We start from the raw sequence: 19,972 nt of genomic DNA on the forward strand, positions 1-19,972 counted from the left end.
AATACTTTCGCAGTTTTGACGCTTTTAGTCCCTATGATCAAATAAACATATTTTCGCATACCGAACCCCTCAAAACTTATTTCTAAGCTATGTTAAGTGTGACACTTCGGATTTTCCCGGACAACCATTCCTGTATTCAACCTACTTGTATATATATATATATATGACTTATATATTAAATGAAAAAGTTGTGTATTGTTTTGATGTTCCATGTGATCCTTGCATTGTGTGTATGTATGATATGTATATACATATATAGGCATGAGTGTGTATTAGATATATGTGAGCCGAGACCCGCAAACCCGACTCGAGACCACCCGGTCTCGAGTGAACCGTGAACAACAAAAGGGGCCGGTTGTTTGGTTTGGGCCGGTTAAGGCCTTGTGACCGAGAACCCAACCCGGAACACCCCTAAGCCCACTCGAGATCCTATATAAACCAACCCTCCCCTCCCTTAACCATTTTTACAACACTTTCCTACTCTCCTCTCATCTCCTCTCACTAAACCCTAAAACCCTAAGATCATCAACCTCCTCTTATCTCCTCTTCCTACTCGGAACCAACCGGAGATATCAAGGCTCGCGGATTCAAGCTCAAGATCATCTTTCGGAGCTTAGTTTATCGAATTCTTGGACCACTACTTCTAACCGGTTAGCATGAATATTTCTACAAGTTGTTTGTCTTGTTAATAAATTGCTTGTTAGTGCTTGATTGTTGATGTTGTTGCTATAAAAGGCTTGTTTGATGATAAAAGTGATTGCTTGAAATGATTTTGTGTCTTAATGAAAATAATCCGGTTTTGTGTTAAATGGTTTTGTTATTCGGTTAATGCTAGATGCTTGTTAGGATGATTTTGACCAAGTGGTATGCATGATTTGCTTGATCTCATGAGTTTTGGTTAATGATGAATCATGCTAGGCTAGGAACCGAGAATAATAATGCCGATTATGCTCATTAATGTTAAAACGGATTGTGTAAAATATGTGTTCTTTGACCTTATGGTTTCATGCTTAAATGATGAATGTGGTTGGAATATTGTTTGATTATATGATGAACAGTTTGAAGATGGTTTGCATATTCAAAAATATGTGTGTTTGATCCATTTTAGACAAGGGTTAGACAAGAAAACATGTTTTAGTGGCATAGTACAATCTGATTTCATGAAATTGCAATTCTATTGGCCAGTACTGTTTGAAGGTTCTAGAAGGATTTCTGTGCACGTAATCACGGTTGCGAGTCGGAACCTTTGGTTGCGACTCGAGACCACAACAGGATTTGTCGAGACCGCCCGGTTGCGAGTCGTAATCAACGCTTATCGAATTCGGTTGCGAGTCATAACCACTGCTACTGAGTCGGAACTGCTGGTTGCGAGTCGTAACCTCTGGTTGCGACTCGTAATCAAAACGTGACGGACCGAGACCTCGGTTGCGAGTCGCAACCTCGGTTGCGAGTCACTCTTGTCTCGACTGGACTGTTTTAGGGTTATTGGGCTTTTGACTGTTGGGCTTTCTGTTGACTGGACTGCATGTTTGTTACTGATTATATGTTTAGGGCCGACCCAATAACCCAACTGTTTGTGTATTCGCATGTTATACGTGTTTGCTATATGTACTGCCATACGTGTTCGCTATGTGTTTACTTGTACCCGACTTGACCCATACTTGGTAACCATGCTAGGACGTGGTGACCAACATACTTGACCGGGTAAAATATCTACCGAGCAACCCAAGGTGAGTTCACAACTTAAAAGCATGCGTCCCGGTGGTTTGGGACACGAGACTAGAACAACCCTATCCCCTTGTAAAGGGGATACCATTCACTTTCTTTCCCTAGTTATTGGGAACAAACTTACTTTTCCTTCCCTTGTCATTGGGAAACCTTTTAGTTAATTACTGTTTATACGGAATGCAACCAAACGGCACTAAACGCAACTCTATCACTCAAGTCCCTACTACATAATACCGATTAGTCGCCGGAGCCAGGCGAACGGGTTATTAGTTGATAGCGCTATTTAGGTTTTACCAGCCTCACACCGTGCCATGGTATGGGATCGGTCGTGAACTAATGTACTCAGGCATCCGTCAATGATGATAGAACATTGACATCGGGGCATCCTGCGGAAACGCAAACGGTTACCTAGTGTTCGGTATTGGAAAAACAGTTTAGTCGCTAACTTTTGGGGTAGCTCCCCATGGCATGTATAAACGGATAAATTAACTGGTGAAACAAGTTTTTGGTAATTAAAACTGGACAACTAGTGAACTCACTCAGCATTATTGTTGACCCCGTACTGCATGCTTTGCAGGTGGCTAGTGACTGGAGCAGCTGCTTGGGATGTGTAGTGGGCGTCTGCCCGTGTGTTGGGCATTTATCATGCTTACCTTATGAACATTGTTTAAAACTGTTAATTATGCTTCCGCTACATTTTACTCTGAACTTAAGACATTGAACTCTAAACTTAACTCTTGCTAATCGTGTGGTTAGTAAGTATTACTTTTGTTATCAATTTAGTTATTCAGTATAATTGGTGGCTGGATCCTGGTCAGTCACGCCCTCGAAGCGGGTGTCATCCGCGGGTGGATTTTGGGGGTGTGACATTAAGGGTATTTAGGGTATGTTTAGCATATGATCTTGTTCCGGAGCGTACGTTGCTATACGAATTGGCAGACTTTTGCAGTTTGTGGCAAATAGTCCCTATGATCGAATAAACTTGTTTTTGCCATACCAAACCCTTCAAAGCTTATTTCTAAGTTATGTAAAGGTTATTTAAGGTATGTTAAGCTTATGTCACTGTTCCAGAGTGTTTATTGCATTAAACTAATTACGTTTACGTATAACTTTCCAGAAAGTGTTCAAAAGCTTGAAATCAAACAAGAATTGATATGTGTAAATGTCACATGGAACTGTTCAAATCCGAGAATGAAACACAAGATTTCATTGGATTCGTATTTGTATGATGGTCATAGAGGCATAATTGTCACAGGAACCTTCTTGTTGATACGTGTATTCATTGGTGGATTGTGTTTTAAAAGTAGTTCAATTGGTTGAACTTGCTCGCAATGCACATTCAATTCAGGGCCACACATGATGGACTTGTTTCCTCATGTTTGAAATAATCCCAACAAGCACTTCATTTGTATCGAAATATAATAGGCTTGTTTGGTTTTCGACTTCATTGAATCGTTTATTTGATCACAATCACCTTGTGGTGGCGTTCTCACAAATTTGAAGCCTGCGCTAATATCGTTTGCACACATCATGTACGGATTTTTATTTATTTATTTGTTTTTATATTAAATCCGTTTTGTTAAACAAATAAATAAATAAAAATCCGTACATGATGTGTGCAAACGATATTAACGCAGGCTTCAAATTTGTGAGAACGCCACCACAAGGTGATTGTGATCAAAGAAACGATTCAATGAAGTCGAAAACCAAACAAGCCTATTATATTTCGATACAAATGAAGTGCTTGTTGGGATTATTTCAAACATGAGGAAACAAGTCCATCATGTGTGGCCCTGAATTGAATGTGCATTGCGAGCAAGTTCAACCAATTGAACTACGTTTAAAACACAATCCACCAATGAATACACGTATCAACAAGATAATGGTACAATCCTAACTCTTAACACAATCCTGTGTTAAGATAATGGTACACAAATTCATGTCATATTCCAGTGTACCTTTTAACGGTTCTTTCAGGATCGATCGAGCATTTCGTGATATTCATTGCTTTGTCATCTTCGATCGAAAACATTAGTTATTTGTTTCACTTTCAGCTGGAAATCCTATGAGATTTGTTTGCCCAAACGTTCACATTTACTTCATTGAGCCCTCATTTGACTTCAAACACAGTGAACTAGTTTGATCACCGCTATTATTGAATTATTTCATTCACCACGACACCTTGTGGCGTCGGTATAAACTTGTAGCTTGTGCTAATCACGATTGGCCGTTTCATGCGAAACTAGGTATGCTTTTCGTATGACTAATCATTCAAAATAGTTTTAATGCAACTATGCATTAAGAAGATGGTACACAAAATTCTGTTGAATTTCGGTGTATCCTTGCAATTCTATAATGTCAACACGTTGATTTATTCATTTATTGGTTCGATAGTTGATGAATTAATTTCATGTTTCTATTACAAATGAATTTGTTGATTCTGTGTTCCATTTATACGACAACCAACGCAAGCTTCTGTTGGTAGACAATTCTATTGTTTCAAAATTTATTTGTGGATTGTGAACGTTCATTTGGAATTCTATTGGCTGAAATACCTATTTTTGTTGAACCCCCGTAAACTTGGTCACATTGGTGATAGTATCAATACGCTTCGTTCACTTGACATCGATTCCTGGAACACACTCCGTTGAACCGTTGGGTTCTTATTGATGCAAAATGTCCTTAAATTCACGTAATTTGGATAAGTTTTGATTCCATTACATGGTCATTATCTTTGGTATTATTCGGACTTACCTAGGAATGACACAACTCTGAGGAGATAACATAGTCTAAATTTCGAGGACGAAATTTCTGCAACAGGGGGAGAATGTGACAACCTGTAATTAACGACTTTTAATTACATGAATAACAAAAATTTAAGGCGATAATAAACAGTGTTTAACTAAATTAAGCTTTTGGAATGCCTAGGAACGCCTATCTAACCTTACAGTGCGCGTATGGCGATTTTCGGAAAATCTGCTGAGCGTTAAACGATAACAAACTGACACCGTACAAAATGCTGACAATGCCGACAAATACGAATTTTATACGTATAATTTAAACAAATGGATTTCATTTGCGAAACTATCACGCTCTCGAATGTTACAAAACATGTACGTGAAAGAAAAACACGGAAACAATAACGCACCGGTAACGAAACGGAAGCATCGGACTCGTGTACCGCCTGCAAAACCAAAGTTTTTTGATAAATTTAGCCTCGTTTTCGAATTTTATTGCTCGCAGTTGAAAACGGATCGAAAACGGATTTAGAACCGACAACCGAAGCAGTTTACGCGTTAGGGCGCAACTGACAAAATACGCGTTAGATATCGATATCCGATGTAATTTTGAGCATTTCGACACTAAAAAATTTATTTTATGACATATTATGGAGCTTGGGACTAGAAACGGACTTCGGGGATGTGATCGGGCCGCGCGAAACGGGCTTGTGGGCCTGGGGCCCAAGCCCACTTAAAACCTAACTATATAAACAACATTTTAATTAGTTCCTTCACTTTTTGAGAAACCCTACAACATGTTCATCCGACACACCAAGACTCTCTCTGCCTCTACTCTCCAGCCGATGACCGGAGTTGCAATTCCGGCCGGCCGGTGCTGAGATTCCGGCAATCCGAACCCATCAAACACCCCGAAACACCTCCCCCCAGCGCCCCCTCGTTCTCTCTCACTTCTCCTGGTCTGACCAGCTCTGGCCGTCATTCCGACACGCCACGCCACACCCCGTCCATTTCCTCTGCTACTATTATACACACGCACACCCTTTTACCGTCTCACCCTCTCTCGTCTGATTTGGTAGCCAGATTCCGGCCGGCGATGTCGGTAGAGCCGGTGACGGGTTGATAATGATGTCGCTGGTAAGAGGTGTCGACGACGGGAAGATGAGGATGATGACTGATATCTGTGATGATGTTTGTGACAACCTGAGTTTTCAAGGTCTTTTCCTCAACACATTATTTGTTTCACAATTGTGTTTGTATAACTTGCTTGCTTTGTAATTGTGCATGTTTATTATATTCTTGAGATACTGTGTTATTGTTTGATTTGTGATTAATGTAACTTGTTCATGTATGGTACATGATTTATGTGTTACACTATTATCTGCTTATTAACTGAAAGTTCATGAATTGTTTAAAGTTCCATAAACCTATCATATACTTATTCTGTTGTCGAAACTTAAGACTTCGCCTTTCCACACTTGACAAAACCTATGAAGTTTCGCCACACACACCTCACTCAACGAAACATAGATTTTCGTCATACCTGTCACGATGAAACATGGGAGTTTCGCCGTCCCAGGTTACGTCGAAGCCCATTAAGGGCCCAGTACACTTAAGTAAGTATATACTACGGGAAACTGTTATATTCATCACATAACTGGCCAATTGAAAACCCTAGAATTCTCCCTCTGTGCGACGACAACCTTGAGTCCTCGAAGCCCTCTAGATCAATCAAGTTATTGTTCCGTCTATCGCGGTTAGTGTTTAACCCTTACTTGATTGTTTGATTGAAATCATCATTGGTTGTATGTTAGAAATCATTATGAGTTTCGTCTAGGTAATGTTTGGATCTTGACCGGATGATGATTTTTGATAATAACAGATTCATATGATTATCGGTTATATGCCCGAGTGATGTTCGTGTAAATTAGGGTTTGATATCCTGTTGCTAAATTATTGGACTCGATCTAATGCTGTGATTGTATTTATCCATGATTTACTGCTCAGAACTTATGTTCCCTGTTTGATGTTTACATAGTGTGTTATCCGTTGTTCACGTATATTTAGAGAATCGGTGTTTTGAATATGTGATAATGATAATCCAGTAACCTAGGGTTCGTGACTAGGGTTAACTTGTTTGATCAGTTTTGGGAATATGGAGGGTGTTTGCAAGAATTACGGGAGCAGTTAAATAGGGTAACTGTTATGCTTACGACGAAACTTGTATGCCGACGAAACTGATGTTGGTGAAACACTGTTGATGGCGAAACACTCAGGTCGACAAAACATGGGGGTTTCGTCGACATGAGTTGTGGCGAATCTCATGAGTTTCATCTAAGGGAATCATGACGAAACAGGGGAGTTTCGTCAACTAGGGATCACGACGAAACAGGGGGTTTCGTCTGGAGGATAAACAAGCACAGTGAACTAAGTTAATGTTGTTAATAGATAACTATGTTAATGAAGACTAAGTAACATTGAGTAACTGATAGGGATGGTACAAGTAACTGTTATGAGTTGTTATATATGTGAAGCATGGTTTACATGAGCTTGAATAATTGTTGTGTGCTATTTGGTGAACATTAATTTAATACCCACTGTGATTTGTATTTATACGTAAACCTTGTGAATACAAACTGATTTCGTATGTATCAATACTATAGGCTTTGACTGAATTAATTGTGAACGAGTAGTTAGTCATACCGAGCAAACCGAGGTGAGTTCACACTATCTATAAGGCATGGGATTCCCAGTGGTTGGGAATGGGTAAGGATTAAATCGGAAACTGCGTGATCTCCTGGTTTGGAACACGTACTACATCCTCTTTATTGAAGGGTGACAACATGGAACCTGCGTGATCTCCTGGTTGGGGGACACATACCATATCCTCTTTATTGAAGGATGACAACACTGAAACCAGACCAAAAACTCTATCATGAAGTCCCTCATTTTTATATCGACTTAATCGTCGGGCCAATGGCGAGCGGGTCATTAGTTAGATAGCGCTATTTAGGTTTAACAAGCCTCACACCGTGCCGTAGAGGACGGGCGTGAACTAATGGATCTGGGCACTAGTCAATGATGATAGGCATTGACGTTAGGGCACCAACTTACTTCAGTCAGTGGTCGATATGGTAACGGGTCTAGTGGTTCACATGGGGAAGCCCCCATTGGTTATGGTTTGGGAAACAAGGAATTGGTTAACTCATGTTACAAATGAACTTATGGTTTTGGAACAACTTTAAAATGAACACCAACTGTGAACTCGCTCAACTTTGTTGTTGACTCGTTGTTACATGCCTTGCAGGTCGTTAGGTACTAATGGAGCTTGCACGAGAAGGAGGAGTCGTTGTGGGACATGGACCGTTTAGTGCCATGTTAAACTTTATGAACTTATGACTTATGTTTTGGTTTTACATTTTATGCTTCCGCTGATTAACTTGAATGTGGTTAGCTTGTTTTGAACACCAATTATATTGTGTGGTTGAACTTTTATTTACTTTACTATATTGTTCAATATGATTGGTGGCTTGATCCTGGTCAGTCACGCTCCCTGCAGTGATACTCCGCTTATGGATTTTGAGGGTGTGACAATGTTGATTGACGGCGGAGGGGAATCAGGGAAAGGAGGGAACCGGCGAGGTGCCGGCAGCCGGAAACGACGCGCAGCAACAAACGGCTAAAACAGTTAACTTTCCGGTGAGCTCCTCACATTTGACTCATTTATTCTTTTCTTTTCTTGTTTTTATGTTATCCGACTCGATCTACGATTTCTTTCTCTGTTTCCAGTGACCGACGATGATGAAGATCGATGATGATGATGACGGGTTGATGGTGGCCGGCGGCGGCACCATCGGCGCCACATACAACGGCAACAGCCGCAGGTTCACCGGTAAACCCCATAACTCTCTTTCTTTCTCTTAGACATTTTTGGTCATTTTTATAGCCGAGTTCTCCGGCCAGTTTGGAGGTGTTGTTACAAGGTGGTTGTAGCTGAGTGAAGGTAGTGGTGAAGTCCATGGCAGCTGGCACCGATAACAGTATGGCAGCGGCGGTCAGTGGTGGTGCTTGGTTCGGTTAAGGTTCACTTCAAATTTGGTTCACGTTCGGTTCAGATTTCGGGTATGGTTTAACTCGGTTTGACTGAGTCAACTCAGTCAACGACAGTTAATGGGTAACGTCGGGTATCGGTTCGGATTCGGGTCAACGTTAGTCGACACGGGTCCGGTTCGAGATCAGTCAAACGGACAAACACAGTCAAACCCGGTCAACTCGGGTCAAACCGAGTCGACTCGGTCAACACCAGTCAAAAAGCAGTCAACTCAATGACCCAGAAAAGATTTAAACGCGCGAAAGCTTTGTTTATATTATTATAGATTTTATAGTTTACGCGAACCGACTTCAACCCGACTAAATAATGTTTATAAATTAGTGATTATTTACAGTTTGGCACTTGACAAAAATTATATACATATCGTTTGCTGATAATTGTGAGTTTTGACAAAAGACGAAAACTTGAGTTGTCGGGTTATTCCAAAAACATAGGAGACTTTTTCCGTTTTTCATAAAAAACCCGAATTACAAAGCGTATTTCAATCTTAAAAACGACGCTAATCGAAATTCAAGATTTCTTATAAAAATAAATAGCGAAGTATATTTATTTTAGCGATGTTTTATAACTTATAAAGTAAATGTAATTATTCATTTCAAAAACATTTAGAACTCGATGGTTTACATAAAAATAAATATGGTAACTTATATTTATTTCAAAACGCTTTGAAACTCGAAAACTTATTTAAAATGGATATAATTAGTTATGCTTATTTCAAACGTCGTGATTTGTAAAAATTTTATAAAATAGATATAGTTGTTATATTTATTTCAAATGTCGTAATTCGTATACTTTTATAAAAATAAATATAATAATTTATATTTATTTCAAACTTCTAAACGAAGTACGACACACTTTCATAAGATTTTAACAAACGACATTATTAATTCGATAACAACGAGCTCATATAATTATATGCATACACATTTATTTATTTCCATCCTACGAAATTACAATGGTATATTACCGCACCACGTACGGCATTTCGAATATGTACCAATTCATCTATGCCTTCTAATCGCGGCGACTAACACGACTTTGTAAATATTTATATTTGTACATACATACATATATATATATATATATCCTAAACCACTCGGAAACTAAGTCGTTTCTGTGACTTAGCGTTATCCCGATTATAAATGGGATCAAATAACCATAGTTTGGCTACGTAGTTTAGCTACGTCGATTTATTTAGAAAACATATAAGTATTCATTCGTAGGAATGTCATAGTTGCACGCTAGCTAATTCACGTTCTTGGAACGACATTACGGAATCACGCTAAGCTAGCTTTGCACAGGAATATCGAGGTGAGTTCATAACCCCCACTTTTTACGGTTTTACATTTTTATAAATGCTTTCGGGGGTGGAAAGACATGCAAGTTTTGCAAAAGTAAACAACTTTTCGATGAATGAAAACTCATATTTCTAAACCATGTTACGAAGGGATTCCGAAGAACTCAAATGGTTTACGAACGATTTATACTAAATATACCGGTTTTATAAAACAATTGTGTATTCTCGAAAAGTGCATGATTTTCATGACTAGGGATGGGATCATGTGTGAATAGGGTCTCTCTTAAGTGCCATTAATCTTGTATAAGACCGAGGGGCAATACTAGTAGATCTATCGGGTGTAGCGAGCCCCACTCATGGGTCCTTTTGTGGCCCATGTAGTGCTTTTGTTGTTCCAACCAGGTGGACCAGAGGAAATCCGCTAGGGTTGAGTGCTTCCTATGTCGTCACACATATTAATGTCTTAGCTACACATTAATGATCAGGTTCATAGACGCTATACATACCAGTTTTATCACACGAATTTTTAAATGAAAGTAGGATTCATTTGATGTTAACTCAGAAACACATGAATTTACAAACTTTAGTGACTTTTTTAACTTATGTACAAGTAAGAGGACGGGTTGGTCCTGCTTACAAAGACTCTTTTGGGCTCGGCCCATTCTCCCTCGTGCAAGGCACAAAGACTCTCATGGGCTAGACTCAAAGTTTTCATATAACATGCCGAGAAAAATGATTTTATTATGTTTTCTCAACAACTTTTAAACCGGTGAACAAAAAGATTTGTTTAAATCTTTTTCAAAAAAATTATGAACTCGCTCAACTTTATGTTGATTTTTCGCATGTTCTTTCTCAAGTTGCATTTTCAAACCATAGAACTGTTGGAATAGGAGAACCCATGGGGTTTCGAATACCAAACGGGCATTCAACTATTCAGAAGTCTTAGCTTAAATACTTCCGTTGTGCAATGAAGATAACATTTAGATCACACTCGGATATGATGTAATTGATTTATCAGGGTGTGACAGAAGACACTCGAAGCAAACTCTACCTTGCGCTCATTAGAACAATCAATGGCGGAAAGTACTCTCGATGCTTCCAAACCATTGTAGGAGCCCAGTAGCTCCCTCAGACCCCATAGAACTTGAGTGGTCTAGCCGAATTGAACTGTTTGAAATTACACAGTGGGGGTACATTGTTGTTATTGTTATTATTGGCTTGATTGAGTTAGGTCACATGGTTTGGAAGTTGTTGGTGCATGTTTGTGACAACAGCTTAGATTTGGTCTTTGGATATCTTGTAATTAGTTAAACGATAAACAGTTAGCGGGTTTAGCTTTGTAATAGTTAGTTGTAAATGTTTGGGCTAACTAAACCCAAAGAATTGGGTGATGGGGGGCGAATTGGGCCTGTCCAATTCGCAGCCCAGGAGTCTTTAACCTAGCCCACTTGTAAACCTTGTGTTATATAAACAAGGTTAGACATTAGGGTTTAGGTTAATCAGCCAAAATAGTGTTTGAGAGAGCAATTTCGTGAGGGACTAGGTCTTGGACGAAATTTAGGGTTGTTAGGGTTTTGGATTGATTGTAATTCGTGAGATTGATAATCAATAGAAAACCCGGTTTGAAAGTGATTGCTGATTTCTGTTTCTACACTTTTCTGCTACAATCTGATCTAGAGGATTCCGCACTCTAGGTTAGATAAACGATTCTGTGACGATCCATACATCAAGGGGACCTACAATTGGTATCAGAGCTTTAGGCTCTTGATTGCTCGGTTCAGAATTGTTTGCTGCAGAAACAAGGAAGAATTTTCGAAAATTTGAAACCTGAAAAATTAGGGTTTTGAGATTTTCGAAATTTTTGTGTGTTTTGATTCTGATTTTTGATTTTTGTTGGCTGTTTTGATCTTCTGGTTTGTTTGTTTGGTGGTTTGCAGGTTTTTTCTGGAAAGATTTGGCTGATTCTGGAATAGTTTGTTGGCTGATAGACTTGAAGATTCGAAGACTGTTCTTCGTGTTCTTGAGTTTATTCAATCTGTTCTTGATAAATTTTCGAAATTTGTTGCTGATTTTGCTGCTTTGATTTTGCAGGAAGTTGTTAGAAAATCCAGAAAATCATCAAAAATTTCGAACAGATTGACTTTCCATAGTTACTGGGCGAAATTGGCTGTTTCTGGCGAATTTGACTGATCTGCGAAATTAATCAGCGAAGTTAAATCCAAAGGCGACTTTGGTGACCGTGTAAATTTTCCACAGCGAAATTAACACGGTTTCTCGGCGAATTTACTGGTCGTCGTAATAGCGAAATTGACCAGCGAATTTGACGAATTTGGAGCGAAGTTGTCAGCGAATTTGACCTGCGAAATTGACCTGATTTTCCAGCGAAATTACTAGAGAAATTAAGGGGTGGAATTTTCGTTGGCAAGCGTCGGAAAAATTTCAGTGTTTTGAAAATAGAAATCGATCCGTAGCTCGTTTGACAGAACCGTTTGGACCGTTGAACTCATTGGATTCGTCTTTTCGAGACGATTCTAACGGTGTAATTTGGTAACCACTGTTTTCGGACAAATTTTGTACGGTTTTCTCAGTCTGTTAACGTTAAAATGTCAAACATGTCTACCTTGAACGAGCTGTTGAAGATGGAGCATGAGGTTGGTACTACCAACAAACCACCTAAGATGATGAAGGTGGAAAACTATCTGACATGGAAGGATCGTTTTCAGTCCTTCATTGAATATCAGGATACGCGCATGTGGATATGCATCGAAGATGGTTACGTGAATCCTACACACGACTTTGAGGGCAGACCACGTCGAACAGAATATGTGAACATGCAAGATAATGATAAAAAGATGTATGAGGCTGAAAAGAGAGCCTTGGCTGCAATCAAAATGTCGTTGCCTGATAGCATCAAACATACCTTCAAAAAGTACACTAACTCAAAGGATATGTGGGATGCTTTGGAGAAAAGATACGCTGGTAATGCTGATGTCAAGAAGAACAAGATTGATCTACTGAAGAAGCAGTTTGCTGTTTTCAAGTACATGAAGCATGAGTCACTTGAAGACGTCATCACTCGTTACTACCATCTGATGTCAGAAATGGACAATTATGAGATCGATTGCTATTCTGATGTAGAGAAGAATGACAAGCTGCTAGATGCTTTGCCTACTAAGTGGGATATCTACACTTTAATGATCAAGGGTGAAGCAGATTATGAAACAAAAGAGCTTGAAGAGGTTGTAGGAAAGTTGAGAGCTTATGAGCTCAGCATGAAGAAGAAAGATACTGGATATGATCAGGTTCAAGATCCGGCAGTGTACAATGGGCTTACATCTTCTTCATCTCACAACGCTTCTAGCGACTCTGCTACTGCGTTTTTATCATGTGAGAATGAGCAGGTTATGGTGAATCAGGATGGTGATGTGTGTTTTGTTGCTGCTTCAGGAGGATCATCAGGAGTTAAGAAATCGTCAGCTTCTAAGCAGAGTACTAGTGCTAAGTCAATGCCAATGAGTGTGAAGTCTGCTGAAGAGCATCTGGCTTTATTTGCTTCGTTTGTTGCTTCCTATGAAAACTATATTCAGGGAAAGATTTCTGATCCTGCTACTTTAGATGAAGACTATGATCAGATTGACCCTGATGATCTTGAAGAGATGGATTTGCAATGGCAAATGGCCATGATTTCTAGGCGTGTGAAAAGGTTCATGAACAGAACAGGAAGAAAGTTTGTGGGAAGGAGCGTTGGTTTCGACAAGACCAAAGTGAGGTGCTTTAATTGTCAAAGTTATGGGCACTTTGCTAGGGAATGTCAGAAACAAAAGCAAGATAATTCGAGCCAGAGTTCAAACAACAGGAATGCATCAAACAACTCTAGCTCAAAGGCGTTGATCTCTACTGCAAGAGAGGGTTCATATGATTGGAGCATTCACTTAGAAAATGATGGGGATGTCTCTCAAGCATTCATGGCAGAGATTACTCCAATCGATGATGGTGAAGCTAAAGTAGATGATGCTGATGTGAAGGTGAATGCTGATGTGAAGGTGGATGCTGATGTGAAGGTGGATGCTGAAGTGAAAGTGGATGCTGAGGTAAAGGTAGATCAGACAACAGGTGCTGAAGATGAAAAACAAAAGTCAGAATATGAAAGAGAAGCTGAGGAAAAGGATGCTAAGTATAAACAATTGCAAGCTCAGCTTGCTGCTCTAATGGCCAACCTTGACAAACAAACAGGAGAGGTAAAATCTAATTCTGTGTGTTTAAAATGTCGTGAACTGCAGGGTGAGGTTGACAGGTTGTCTGCACAAAACAAAAGTTTGGTAAGCGAAATGTCTAACATTAAAGAATCAAACTTTTTTGCTAAAAGAAACGAAACGTCATACTTGAAGAAAATAAAAGGTTATGAAAGTGAACTTGAAGCCGTAACCTGCAAATTAAATGAAAAACTTCAAGTCATTGACTTAGCTCATGACATGATGGCTGAAAAAACAAAAGAGATTTCTGATAAAAACAAAGAGTTGTCAGATGCTCAACTCAGAATTGTTGAACTTGAAAAGAAATTGGGTCAATTCAGGGATTCTACTTTTGTTATGAAACATATGATGGGTGGGTTAAAAAAGAGTAATGACAAGACTAGTGTGGGATTCCAAGGCTATAATGAAGTCCCACCTCCTCTTAGTCATGATTATTCATTCCTACCTGATGAAGATGAGCTAACAAAGTTTATGTCAACAGCACCAAGTAGTTCCACAGCAAGTCGAGGAGAGGAGTCTGAGAGAGATGAGGCCAAGAAGGATAATAACAGCAAACCTGTTTTGAAAACGAAAACCTCACAACCTAGGAATAAAAACTCAACTTCTGTTAAAAAGATTAGTTTTGTTCAAGGAAGTGACATGCAAAACGAAACAGCTGTTATTGAAAATGAATCGAACGTAGAGTTTGCTAAAAATAAAAACAATGAAAATTCTGAAATTAAGCAAACTAAACCAAATCCTTCTGTGCCATCATCATCAAAACCTGAATCTAGTTCAAAGGCTTCAGATAAGAAGTCTTCGAAAAGGATGTCATGCTTCAAATGTCACACCAAAGGACATGTAGCTAGCTGCTGTCCTAACAAAACGAATGAAGCACAGGTGAATGAGAGGAAGAGAGAGAAGTCACCAGAGAAGAATGGTGATAAGCAGGAGAGAGAGTCCAACTCTCCTAAGAAATCTGCTCCTAAGCAACCAGAGCCAGTTGCTGTTGGTGAGGATAAGGATGAAAAAGGAACTCCACAAGTTCCTCGTTTTCAAAGAAATCAACCTAGATTTCAGCCTAGATCTCCACCAGGCAGATTTGAGAGACCTAGAAGCAGTTCACCGAGAATGAACAACCAAAATACAAATAATTTCAGAAGTCCAGGTCAATATCAAAATCGATACCAAAATAATGGTAGTCGAAATTTTTATAACAATGGCTTTAGAAATTATAACTATAATGCTTCTTGGAATCAAAATCCAAATTTTCAAAGGTCAAATAGTCCAAACACACATAGGAACCCTCATGACCAAAGACCTAGTGGAAGTCAAAATCAATTTCCAACAGGTCTACGATCCAAGACTCCAGCTAGGAGTAATGGATATTGGATGGATGTTCCGGTGGTTGGTGAATTTGGACGACCCAAGACCATTAAGGCTTGGGTCCCCCAATCTAACTAATCTTTTGGTTGGTGTGTGCAGGAGCTGCTAAGGAGGATTATCAACTTGTGGTATGTTGATAGTGGCTGCTCCAGGCACATGACGGGGGATGCGAGATTGTTGACTGAATTTGAAGATTATGATGGAGGACATGTGAATTTTGCGGGTGCGAAAGGTGGTAGAATTACTGGACGAGGAAAGGTGACCAATGGGAAGATCACACTGGACAAAGTGAACTATGTTGAGCAGCTTAAACACAATCTTATGAGCGTGTCACAAGTCTGCGACAAGGGTCACTTGGTCCATTTTACCAAGAATGAAGCTTTAGTGTTGAAACCAGGTTTGAAGATACCGGACGATTGGATAGTGATGCGAGCGCCAAGGAGAAATGACACTTATGTCATGGACATGGGTGCAAAGGATCCAACTGCAGTGGTGGCGTGTTTACTATCAAAAGCATCTGAAGCTGAATCGATGTTGTGGCACAGACGCATGGCCCATATTCACTATCGCAAAATGAACTATCTTGTTAAAAATGAGCTAGTGAGAGGGGTTCCATTGCGGAGGTTTCAAGTGGAAGACAAATGTCTTCCATGTCAAAAGGGAAAACAACACAAGAAACCTCATAAATCTAAAACAGTAAATTCCATAGATGCCCCTTACGAACTACTTCACATGGACTTATTCGGTCCAGTGAACGTAAGAAGCATAGGTGGAAAGTACTATTGTTTAGTGGTCACTGATGATTACTCACGTTATTCATGGGTTTTCTTTTTCGGTACAAAAGATGAGACGGCAGAGATGCTGATAGATCTTTTTACAAAACTGGAAAACGTCCATGATGCAAAGATCAAGAGGATAAGGAGTGATAATGGCACGGAGTTCAAGAATCGTATTCTGGATCTCTACTGTCTTCGCAAGGGAATTGAACATCAATATTCTGCTCCTTATACGCCTCAACAGAATGGAGTTGCTGAGAGGAAAAACAGGACGTTGATTGAAGCCGCTAGGACGATGCTTTCAGATTCTAAGCTACCAGTTCTTTTCTGGGGAGAAGCTGTGAATACAGCTTGCTACGTCCTAAACAAAGTGTTGACTGTTAAACGTTTTAACAAGACTTGTCATGAATTAATGTTTAACAAGAAACCAAACTTAGAAGGCTTTGAACCATTTGGATTACCCTGCACCATTGTGCGAAATAAAGATAAACAAAAATTCGGTGAGGTGGCTGACGAGGGCTACTTTCTAGGTTACGTACCTGGCGCACCGAATAAAAGGGTTTTTAATCTAAAAACTGGTAAAATTGAGGTTGTGTTTAATGTTGAAATCACTTCTTACAAACCTCAACAGTCAACGAGTGGACCAGCTATATTATATGATTATGAAAGTGTCTTTAAATCATTTAATATTCCTGAGTTTTCCAATGCAGATGAGTCTCAGCTGATTCAAACAGTGATTGGTGATGATGAAGGCGAGTTCATGCCTAGATCAAATGTTGATACAACAGATGCTCCGGGACCTTCTCAAGATGCTGCTGATACTGATTCAAGTGACGATGAACCCGAACCCAATCAGGGGGAGGATTTCATTAATCCGTTTGCGGATCAGCATATTCAGGGGGAGGTTGGCTCAAACCTTGGTGACAATTTGGAAGTTGATGCTGTTGCTACTACACGAGCAAATAGAGATCATCCAGTTGACATGATACTGGGAGATCCTGCTGCAGGTGTTCAGACAAGAAGAAGCATAGCAGCGAATACTGGTTTATTTGTGTCGATTGAGAAGACTGGGATTGTGAACGAATGCTTGTATAGTTGCTTTATTTCCCAAGAGGAGCCGAAGAACATTCATATGGCTCTTAAAGACAATTCATGGGTTGAAGCTATGCAAGAGGAATTGGCCCAGTTTGCTAAGTTGAAGGTTTGGGAGTTGGTTGATCTTCCTAAAGGTGAAAGAGAGATTGGCACCAAATGGGTATTTAGGTGCAAGAAGGATGAAAGAGGTATAGTCACGCGAAACAAGGCTCGATTGGTGGTCAAAGGTTTCAATCAGCAAGAAGGGATAGATTACAATGAGGTGTTTGCACCAGTGGCGAGGTTGGAGGCAATTCGTTTGTTTCTAGCTTTTGCTTCTTTCAAGGGCTTCAAAGTTTTCCAACTAGACGTGAAGAGTGCGTTTCTTTACGGGAAAGTCCAAGAAGTGGTGTATGTCTCACAACCAGATGGGTTCGTTGATCCAGATTATCCAGATCGAGTGTACAAACTTGATAAGGCTTTGTATGGGTTACATCAAGCTCCCAGGGCGTGGTACGAGACACTGTCTACACATCTGATAAAGAATGGTTTTGAAAGAGGTCAGATTGACAGTACACTGTTCATCAAGAGGAAGAATGAAGATTTTCTGCTGGTACAGGTGTACGTGGATGACATCATCTTTGGGTCATCTGATGAAAGCATGTGTAAAGAGTTCGAGCAGGTGATGAAGAGCAAGTTCGAAATGAGTGCTATGGGTGAGCTGTCTTACTTTCTGGGATTACAAGTTGAACAGAAGGCGGATGGGTTGTTTATTCATCAAACAAAGTATGTGTATGACATTTTGAGTCGGTTCAAAATGAATGATTGCACTACTGCCAACACACCCATATGTGAAAATCACAATCTTGGCCCAGATCATGAAAGCACTGAAGATGTTGATCCTACTCAATACAGGGCAATGATTGGTTCTCTAATGTACTTGACTGCTTCAAGACCCGACATCATGTTTGCCGTATGCTTGTGTGCCAGATATCAGGCGAATCCTAGAGAGTCACACATGAAAGCAGTGAAGCGCATTATTCGTTACTTGAAGGGGAAACCTAAACTTGGGTTATGGTATCCAGCTGATAGTGATTTGACATTTGTTGCTTACACTGACTCAGACTTTGGAGGATGCAAATCGAACAGGAAGTCTACAACAGGTGGTTGTCAGTTCTTAGGAGGCAGGATCGTGTCTTGGCAATGCAAGAAGCAATCCTGTGTGTCTACCTCTACGTGTGAAGCTGAATATATTGCTGCTGGAAGCTGCTGCTCTCAGGTTCTCTGGATTCAACAGCAGATGCGCGATTACGGTTTGGATTTCACTCGTACTCCTATTATGATAGACAATAATGCCACTATTTCAATAACTAATAATCCCGTGAACCACAGTCGCACAAAACATATTGACATACGTCATCATTTTATACGGGATTGTGCTGAAAAGAGACTAATTGAATTACATCGAGTCGACACAGAGGATAACCTGGCAGATCTTTATACTAAAGCATTTGACAGGGCTCGCTTTGAACACTTAGTCGAACTCAACGGGATGAGGAATCCTGAATAACTGGTTTTTCATAAGAATTTTTGTAAATAGTTTACTGCTTTTCTTAAAAAATCAAAAACACAAAAAAAAATTGAAAAATCAAAAACATAAAAAAAAATAGAAAATCAAAAATGAGTTATCACTGTGTGAAAAGAAGAAATGATAGTACATCAGCAAGTTAGACTGTCACACTGAACTTGAAATTACATTGCTTAAGTGTGATAGCAGCTTCATTATATGATGTACCAGTAGGCAAAAGCATGAAATAATCAACTTACCAATGTGATATAAACTTAAATGAACTGAATATGAGTGGGGAACATATCAGTGATGTATGGTTTAATGACCTTAATTCTTGCGTTGATAGATTGCCAAAATCTGAAGTTTTGGGTCTTTATACTGTTGTTTCAACTAGGGATATCTTGTCTGTCTGTCTGTTAGAACAAAAAATTGTACATGACCCCAGGAAAGATAGTCACTTGGAATTAGCTCATTTCTATTTGAATGTCTGTATATTTCCCGATACACACAATTTTGATCTGATTTTGAAATCTTCTCTGAAAAAAGTCGTGTACCTCCTCTGCTGCATCCAGATATATGCTGACCTGGAGGTGCTAGGCAACGACAGCTTCTGCTGCATCCAGATACATGCTGATCTAGCTGTACGTTGTCGCGCTATAGATCTAATACACCCGAAAGAGGCCCTCTAGTGCCCAAAAGAAACCCAATAAACCTATATCAAACTGAGAAAATCTCATTTGATTTGTATATTATACCATCTCTACTAAGATCTATTCTTTTCTCTTCTCAACCTAATCCCAGTTAAGATTTCAGAACTCAGGATTGGACTTGTGAAATATGTGGTAGGGAAGATACTTGCATGATAGAGTGTGCTGTTTATATTTCCAGGATTTGATTTATATTTAATTGGGTGTTCATGGTTACGAAATTAAAACATGATAAAACAGTTTATATGCAGAACTAGACACAGACAGGATATCTTAAAGTATGAATTCAGTATACTCACCTACTACGATGAATCTTTGTGCATACCTTGATCGTGGGGGTATATCCTGAAGTG

This window comes from Helianthus annuus, chromosome 1 (genome assembly GCF_002127325.2).
Source record: "Helianthus annuus cultivar XRQ/B chromosome 1, HanXRQr2.0-SUNRISE, whole genome shotgun sequence".
Taxonomy (NCBI): domain Eukaryota; kingdom Viridiplantae; phylum Streptophyta; class Magnoliopsida; order Asterales; family Asteraceae; genus Helianthus; species Helianthus annuus.